The sequence below is a fragment of the Peromyscus californicus genome, unplaced genomic scaffold, assembly GCF_007827085.1.
Source record: "Peromyscus californicus insignis strain IS unplaced genomic scaffold, ASM782708v3 Scaffold_15__1_contigs__length_86483966, whole genome shotgun sequence".
NCBI classification, from domain to species: Eukaryota; Metazoa; Chordata; class Mammalia; order Rodentia; family Cricetidae; genus Peromyscus; species Peromyscus californicus.
This window is the reverse complement of record NW_026294447.1, coordinates 81,511,825-81,519,907: the sequence shown is the minus strand read 5'-3', so window position 1 is coordinate 81,519,907 and position 8,083 is coordinate 81,511,825.

Here is an 8,083-nt window from a genome sequence, read left to right as displayed (position 1 = left end):
TTTGAAGAAGGCTTACTTTTTAAATGGCTTAGAAAGAACTCTGTGGGTGTGAAGCTATTCACATTTTCATTTATCTTTTGAACGACTATGTAGTAATTTTCATTGCACATTTTTCTTATTCTCTGTGTTAACGTAAATGTCAAAGCCCAGACTTGAGGTTGTATAATCTCTTTTATGTGATATTTTTAAATGCCTGAATTATTCATTTTACTGTGCTGTGTATTACAGGTCTGAATTTTTAACGTTTGAGCAGGCTCTTTTCAGTTGGAAGAAACAAAAGCATCCTCCCACTCTGTTAAATGCTAGGAGCTTACTGAAAGAATACGACTAAGTAAGTAAGGGACCCCATCAAAGACACAGCTTCCTCAGGGACTTGGAAAATAACTACAGACCTCCTTAACATCAAATGATGCTCTTAACTAGGATAGAGATCCCTGGTACCATCAGTTTTGACCCATGTACCATCGGGCACAACAGATGACAGAAAGGACCCCTCTGTGGCAGCTTTCCTCAGAAAAGGTGAATGGGCAGGCATTTAGAGTCTCAAGATATCCCCCTGCAATCATGATGTAATCAAGGAGGGACAAAGACATTCCCTTCACAGACAGCCACACTGCACAGCGGTGAAGAACATCCACTCTGGGCAGTCTGGGTTTGCTCTGGCATTACACTGTACCCCCGGCATTTAATATATGCCATCTGTAATAATTTGGGGCTGTATATACTGTAACTCAGTCTTAGGCTGGGTTCCTCCACTCCAGTCCTTTATTCTACTCACTAAGTTTCACATGCTGGACTTGGAATTTACTGTGTAGCCCAGACAGGTCTCGGAGCTTCCTGTCTCAGCTTCCTGAATAGGTGGGATGAGAGACTGCCACCCAGTCTAACTATTCCTGTTTTTGACAAACAGTTCTGTGTTTATTCACATGTAAACCATATCCATGGCTCTTTATTTCTTTGTGAAAGCCATGCTTATATCTGGATGGTTCTTCAATCTGAAGAAAATGTTTTTTGAAGCTCAGTACTGTTGCAGACCAGTTCTATCATATTTTCTTTGTCTGAAAAATATCTTTCATCCTCATTACTGAATGGTATTTCTATAGGATTTAGAAATCTAGCTAGACAGCTTTTTTTTTTTTCTCCTTACGGTCAGCACCTGTAAGATTTTTCCATCCCATCATCTGGTGGGAAATTGGAATCCATTCCTCCGGTTCTCTTGTGTACTGTAATCCTTTTATTTGGCTGTGTTGTATTTTGGTGCTGGGAACCGAACCCATGGCCTTGCATATGCTAAGCACATGCTTTACCAAGAGTTTCACCACTTCCTCTCTGCCTGTAATCTAGTTTGTTGTTACTGTTACTCAGCAAGTTGATGATGTCTGGTGTGGTTGATTTTTCTAACCCGTGATGCATACTGCACTGGCCTCACTGGCTTCTCTTTCTGGGACTTCAGTTACATCTGTTATTAGTTAGGATTGTCTCACAGCTTATATTTTGTCTCCTCCAATAATACAGTCCTGTGCTCCAGAGTGCCTTTTGATTTGTGTTCATGTTCTTTCCTACTCTTGTATTCACTCTGCTTTTGATTTTCTCCAATAACTTAATTTGTAGTTCTGAAATTTCTCCTTGATTTCTTTATGGGTTTCTGTCTTCATTGCAATAACGCATCTGTCACCTTCTCTAACCATTTTTTATATATTAGGGGCGGGGTAGAGGAGGGGGTTGAGACAGGGTCCCTCTATGTAGCTCTTGCTGTTGGAAGATGGAACTTGCTATGTAGAACAGGCTAACCTGAAACTCACAGAGATTCACCTACGGCTGTTTCCAGTGCTGGGATTAAAGGCGAGCGCCACCACACCCCGCCTTGTTGGTACTTTTAAAGTTTGTTTTTGAAGTACAGCACTTTTCCTGGATCACATAAAGTATTTGTCATATGAATATACCCTTACAGGACTTGAACTTTGAACTCAGGAGCCCCATGAGTGGGAGGCTCCTGAGAACTCTGCTCAGTACTTTATGACTTCCAGCCACTGACTAGCCCTAGAATCACGAAGTTGCTTTGTGTGGTGCCCCAGAGATGACAATTTGTACTCAGCTTTGGGGCACTGTCCCTTATGGCTCTTTTCAGAGATTTCTCATCTGGACTTCTAACTGTGCTAGTTGCCAGAGAACGAGGACGAGCTTTAAGGTGAAATAAACAGACCCTCTCCTCCCAAGTTGCTTTTGGTCATGGTCTTTATCAGAGCAGCAGGAAGTGATGTATTAAACATGAACTTTTTTTATGGTAAATGTATTTTTAAGTGACGTGAGTTTGGCTAAAGCTTCAGAAATTGCTCACTCTTTGTTAAAGGTTTTGGATGGTTGATATATCTTAGTTTCCTGCAGCATAATTGGTATATTGCTGCCCTTCGTAAGTATCTGCAATTAGACAGTAAACTGGATGTATTCTCTTTGGAAACTTCCAGTGTTTCCCTTCCACCAGCAGTGCTGAGAAGAAACTTTGTATTGTATTCAAAAATGAAATACCCTGTCTTTTTTTAAAGGCCGTATCTCTAGAAAACAATCGTGTTTGCAACTTGATACGAACCGAGCAAACAATCGAAAGATTTAATTTGTCTCCGGTATATAACAAAACATCAAATTATCACGCTCCCGGTGAATAACTCTATTATGCTTTGGACAGATTTTCTTAGATTTGCGAATATGATTTACTCTCACGACTGTAGTCTTTAGGAGCTAGAACAAATCTCTCCGTAATGTTTCTGGGTCTGTGTAATTAGGGTTTAATTGCTTCAGAGAGGAAAATGAAACTGGAATGACTCCTCAGGGCTATATTGTCAGGATTTCATTTTCTTTTATTCTTTGGTATATTATCTCACACACACACACCCCCGCCCCCATATTAACATTTAATAAAATGAACAGAGGAGTCCAGCCCATTTCTACAGTCTGGGCAACCACAGGAAATGAAACAAGGCAGATGTGGGTATCCAGTAAGAGCTTGTTAAGCCCAGAACTGTGGCACCAGAAGGAGGGGCCAGGTCCAGGCAGGGGCATACTTCTTTCTATGCACTTACATTTTTACTTTAATTCTTATTTATATTTTAATTTTTGCTTTTATTTCTTTTCATTTTTTGAGAGCTTTATTGTTAATGCTGAGATGTTTTTGATAGTATTCTTTGATCCATTTTTCTATACTTCGTTAAAAGATTCAAGCGTTATTTTACCTCCTGTTTCTAATCATTGCAGTATCTGAAATTCAGCAAGTCAGCCATGTTGGTCTCACTCGTGGTTTCTAATGGGAGCTCAGATTTTCTTGACCTGAGTGCTGGGGCCTTATTAATGCTTTCCTTTAGAAAGGGTTGATATCTGTGTTCACTGTACAGCAGAAATACTATTATTTTGGGACTTTCAAAGTCTCTCCCTGTGTCTGTCTCCTGACTGGATCTCACTTGCAGCAGTTCACAGATGAATGCTTCCTTGGTCTCTGCCCCACTTGTGTATTGCCTGTTCTGGTTTCAGCTCAGTGTTTTCTTTTTTCCTTTGGAAATTCTCCCACTTTCTATCTAGCACAGGACACCATGCACGTTTACTTCTGTAGTCATTTATCCCAGAGGTATAAGAAGACTTTTACTATTTTTCAACCTTCTTTTCCTTTAAAATATTTTTATTAATTATTTGAGGATTTCATACAAAGAGAGGCCTTTAAAAGTATTAGATCTGGGGCAGGAGAGCAGGCTCAGCAGTTAAGAGCACTTTCTGCTCTTGTGGAGGACTCAGCCTCCATGCCTAGTAACCAAATCGCAGCCCTGGGGATCCAATGCCCTCTTCTGGCCTCCTTGGGTACTGCATGCATGTGGTGCACTAACAACATTCAGGTGAACACTCATACACATAAATAAAACAAATCTTTTCTCATCTGCTCTGTCACACTGCTAGTCCCAGAAGTCATGGTAGGTAGTAGTTTATCAGAAGAGGAAGGAAAAGTACCACCTGGGTGTTATGTGACTTGTCTGGGATCATGCTGGAGAGTGGGGAGGCCAAGTCTGGCTGCAACACCTACACTTCTAACCACTGACCTGGACCATCAGGTCTTTTTTCAGGGACAGGTTCCTGAAAGGGAGGACCAGCAGATGAGAGGAAAAGAAGAATATTGGGAAGCTGGAGTTGGGAGGTCTTACATAAGCTGCATCTTTTTTTTTTTTTTTAAAGATTTATTAATTATGTATACAGTGTTCTGCCTGCAGGCCAGAAGAGGGCACCAGATCCCATTACAGACAGTTGTGAGCCCTTATGTGGTTGCTGGGAATTGAACTCAGGACCTTTGGAAGAGCAGCCAGTGCTCTTAACCACTAAGTTATCTCTCTAGCCCCTTGTTTTTGTTTTTCAAGACAGAGTTTTTTGGGTAACAGCCCTGGCTGTCCTAGAACTAACTCTGTAGACCAGGCTGGCCTCGAACTCACTGAGATCCACCTGCCTCTGCCTCCCGAGTGCTGGGATTAAAGGTGTGCACCACTACCACCTGGCATAAGCTGTGTCTTATGCCAAGCAAGTTTATTAAGAAGCACAGAATCTTACTTACATACTGTTTGCAGGGGGCATACTAGACAGAGTCAGGAGGAAGCTTTTCAGTGTTACACAAGGGGGACACAGGGTCTCTCAAGTGTGTCAGAGGCCAAGCCTCGGGACTAATAATCACGGCCCTTCAAGGAGGGGGAAAAAATCAAGTCCCCAGGATCTGAAACCTTAGCTCCCCCAAGGCCCAGGCCCCAGGTTGTCACCAGCTTTGCTAAGCATGTACCTGGTTTTAGACAAGAAATTGAGTTCCTTTTCCATATGCCAGGGCCTCGGGGGAAGTCCCAGACTGGCCCGGCTCTTAACAAACCACCACACAAGTCAAAACCTCAGAGAATGTTGCCTAAGTATTGCCAAGAGTTGCTTTAATTTTGAGAGCAGGAGAGGAGTACAAAGGGAGTGGACAGGCTGGGGTAGCAAATTTAAGGGGTTCTCCAGAGGTTGGAAGGTACCTGCTGATCACCAAATTTAAGGGGTTCTCCAGAGGTTGGAGGGTACCTGCTGATCACCAAATTTAAGGGGTTCTCCAGAGGTTGGAAGGTACCTGTTGATCACCAAATTTAAGGGGTTCTCCAGAGGTTGGAGGGTACCTGTTGATCACCAAATTTAAGGGGTTCTCCAGAGGTTGGAGGGTACCTGCTGATCACCAAATTTAAGGGGTTCTCCAGAGGTTGGAGGGTACCTGTTGATCACCAAATTTAAGGGGTTCTACAGAGTTTGGAGGGTACCTGTTGATCATTATATTTAAGTTTGGAAGTTTAGAAAAAAGCATTACAGAGTTGAAGGAATGCAATTTCAAAGAATAGCACCACCAGTAGCAGTAAAAAGTGATAACAGTGACATTTTATCCTTCGAATCTGGCAATTAGGAGGCCGTGATCTGAGGGCAAGTTTTTACCATCGTTTGAGGTTCTTTTTAATTGGAATGAAGTACAGGGAGAAACTGGGCCAGGGAGAGGTGGGCCATGAGGTTCAGAGGTGGAGATAAAAGATTTAGAAGCCAGACCTAAGAAGAATGAAATAAGGGAATGAATTCACAGACCACGCATTTTCTTCTAGTTTGAAATAGGTTAATATTGCAAATTAGTGTTTTGAAACTCCCGTTTCCCTCTACAGTTACTTAGCGCTCTCTTGAGCCAAGTAGAAAAAGACTCAAAGTGCATGCTGTGTGTTCAGACACCTTTGAAGCCTCTTATTTGCGCATTACTCCTTAAATGAGTCACAGCTTTGAAAAGTTGTTTCTTATTTTAGCTAAAATAGGATTTGACAGAGAACTGATGTTACCTCACTGGAAGAAAATCAACCAACCATGTCCATAAATGGACCTGTCTACTCCCAAATTTGTAAGATCTAACTCCCTTGGCGATTGTATTCAGAAGTGGGGACCTCTGCATGGTGATTGGGACCTCCACCCCTGGCCCTGGACTTTGTTTTTTAAGTGGATTCTTTAGGCATCAGAGCCATTCATTGAGAAGTTTTTGTTTGTTTTTTGTTTTAGTATAAGATTTGTTTCCTGGTGGCTGAATCAGAATTTAGTGTCTCTCCATTGTAGAAAATACCAAGGCAGAAACTGCTGGCTAAGAAATTCCAAGTCTTCGGGCAGTTTTGGTCCCTGTAACTAGCTGCTGTTGCCTGGGTTAGCAGCTCTCCAACTTCAGGATCTCTTAGAAGCAGAAGAAGCATGCTTAAGAAGCAAATTATAGGGCTCCACTCTTGGCTTCCAGGCCAGTGCAGGGTGTTTATCCACCAACCCCATAGTTCCCAAGAGAGAGAAAGACCAACTTTTCCCAAAACTTATGAACTTTAAACTTTTTGGCTTCTTACACCTGAATTTTTGCCTCAGGGAGAAATCATTTTCTCCTGCCGCTTAGACTTAGTATTTTAGCTGTCTCCAGGCCAAAAGCTTCCATTGGAAACTTTTTTTCTGCCCCATAAGCTCAAAGAAGTGCTTTTTTTTTACTACCTGTAAAGCTCAAAGAAAGATCCCCCCCAGTTTGTGTTCATAGCCCCCAAAGTTAGAAAATTGAAGAGTTTTTCTGTCTAGTTGCCTATCTTAATTTTTTTACACGATTTTACACTTCTAAGTTTTTCCTACACTATATTACTACACTATACCTTACAGTTATTTTTTGTAGATAGAAATTAAGAAAGAGGCAAAAGATAGAAATCTTGATAGAAGAGATTTTTGCGCTGCAGCATCGAACATCCTTCTAGTCAGTTTTTCCTTTTCTCTCGGGGATAAAACTCCTTGACCTTATTAATTTCTCTTTCACTTCAACACTGAACCGGCCACTTCAACTGGCAGTGCCTTCCTCTCACCAAAAACTCTGTAATAAAACTAAATATTACTGTTATTTTCCTTTGTCTTTAGCCCCTGTTCATTTGTCTTTAGTTTCTGTTCATGGTGCCATTCTGCGGGATGTTTACCCATCAATCCCACAGTTCCCCAGAGTTTTCTTGAGTGAGAGTAGCAGGAAATATTAGATAGAAGGATTTAGAATGTGGAGATAAACAGATAGAAAATACAGGATAGCCTCGAGAGGGCCTGGAACCTATTCCACCAGGCCCTGGCCGGAGCATCTGACTGTCTCTGCCCTAGGGTATTTATAGAAATGCCAAGTGGTGGAGCAAAAGACCTCCACCCAGCACAGCCAAGTGCAGACCATTTCAGACACCTGCACTCAGGCCTGTGGTCCAATCATTCTCTCTACGCAGACCTGCTGGGTAAAGCCATCAGGAACCTGAAAATGGGCTACCACAGGCCAGTATGTCTGAGATGTTTGCAGTCTAGGAATCTGCATTTTTACAAAACTTTCCAGGTGACTGGACCAGGTGGTCAGAGGTACATACTTGGGGAAAGCTGGCCTGGGATTGCCTTTGGAAAAACAGACTCATTAGAATGCAGTTCTTGTCCTCTGTGAGCATGCTGATTCTTTGTGTGTTTGTGTGTGTGTGTGTGTGTGTGTGTGTGTGTGTGTGTGTGTGTGTGTGTGTGTGTTTCTCTGTGTAGCTTTTGGAGCCTGTCCTGGAACTCACTCTGTAGACCAGGCTGGCCTCCAAACTCAGAGATCTGCCTGCCTCTGCCTTCCGAGTGCTGGGATTAAAGCTGGGATTAAAGTCTTGAAACCTCCCCCCTCCCCCCCCAAAAACCCAAACAAACCAAAAAACATGCTTTCCTGACAGGTTTGGCAGCTAAGAGACATTTTGGATCAGAAGACAGACAACCATGACCCTGAGGTTTCCTAGTTTTAGGAAACTGTACCCAGGCCCTTTCATGTAGATAGAAATTCAAACGTATTAGTCCCTATCCATTCCCTAGGGTTAAACTAGGACATAATGGTATTTATTACCTAATGGGTATATTTTAAAAAATGTGCTTTAGTTACCACAATCTGTCATAATTGCACAATATGAAATGTTTGAGTTTGGTGACTTAGACACCATTGCAAAGAGATGAAGCCATCTAATGAAAGTTAAAAGTAAATTCTTTTAAAAAAGTGTTTTACATG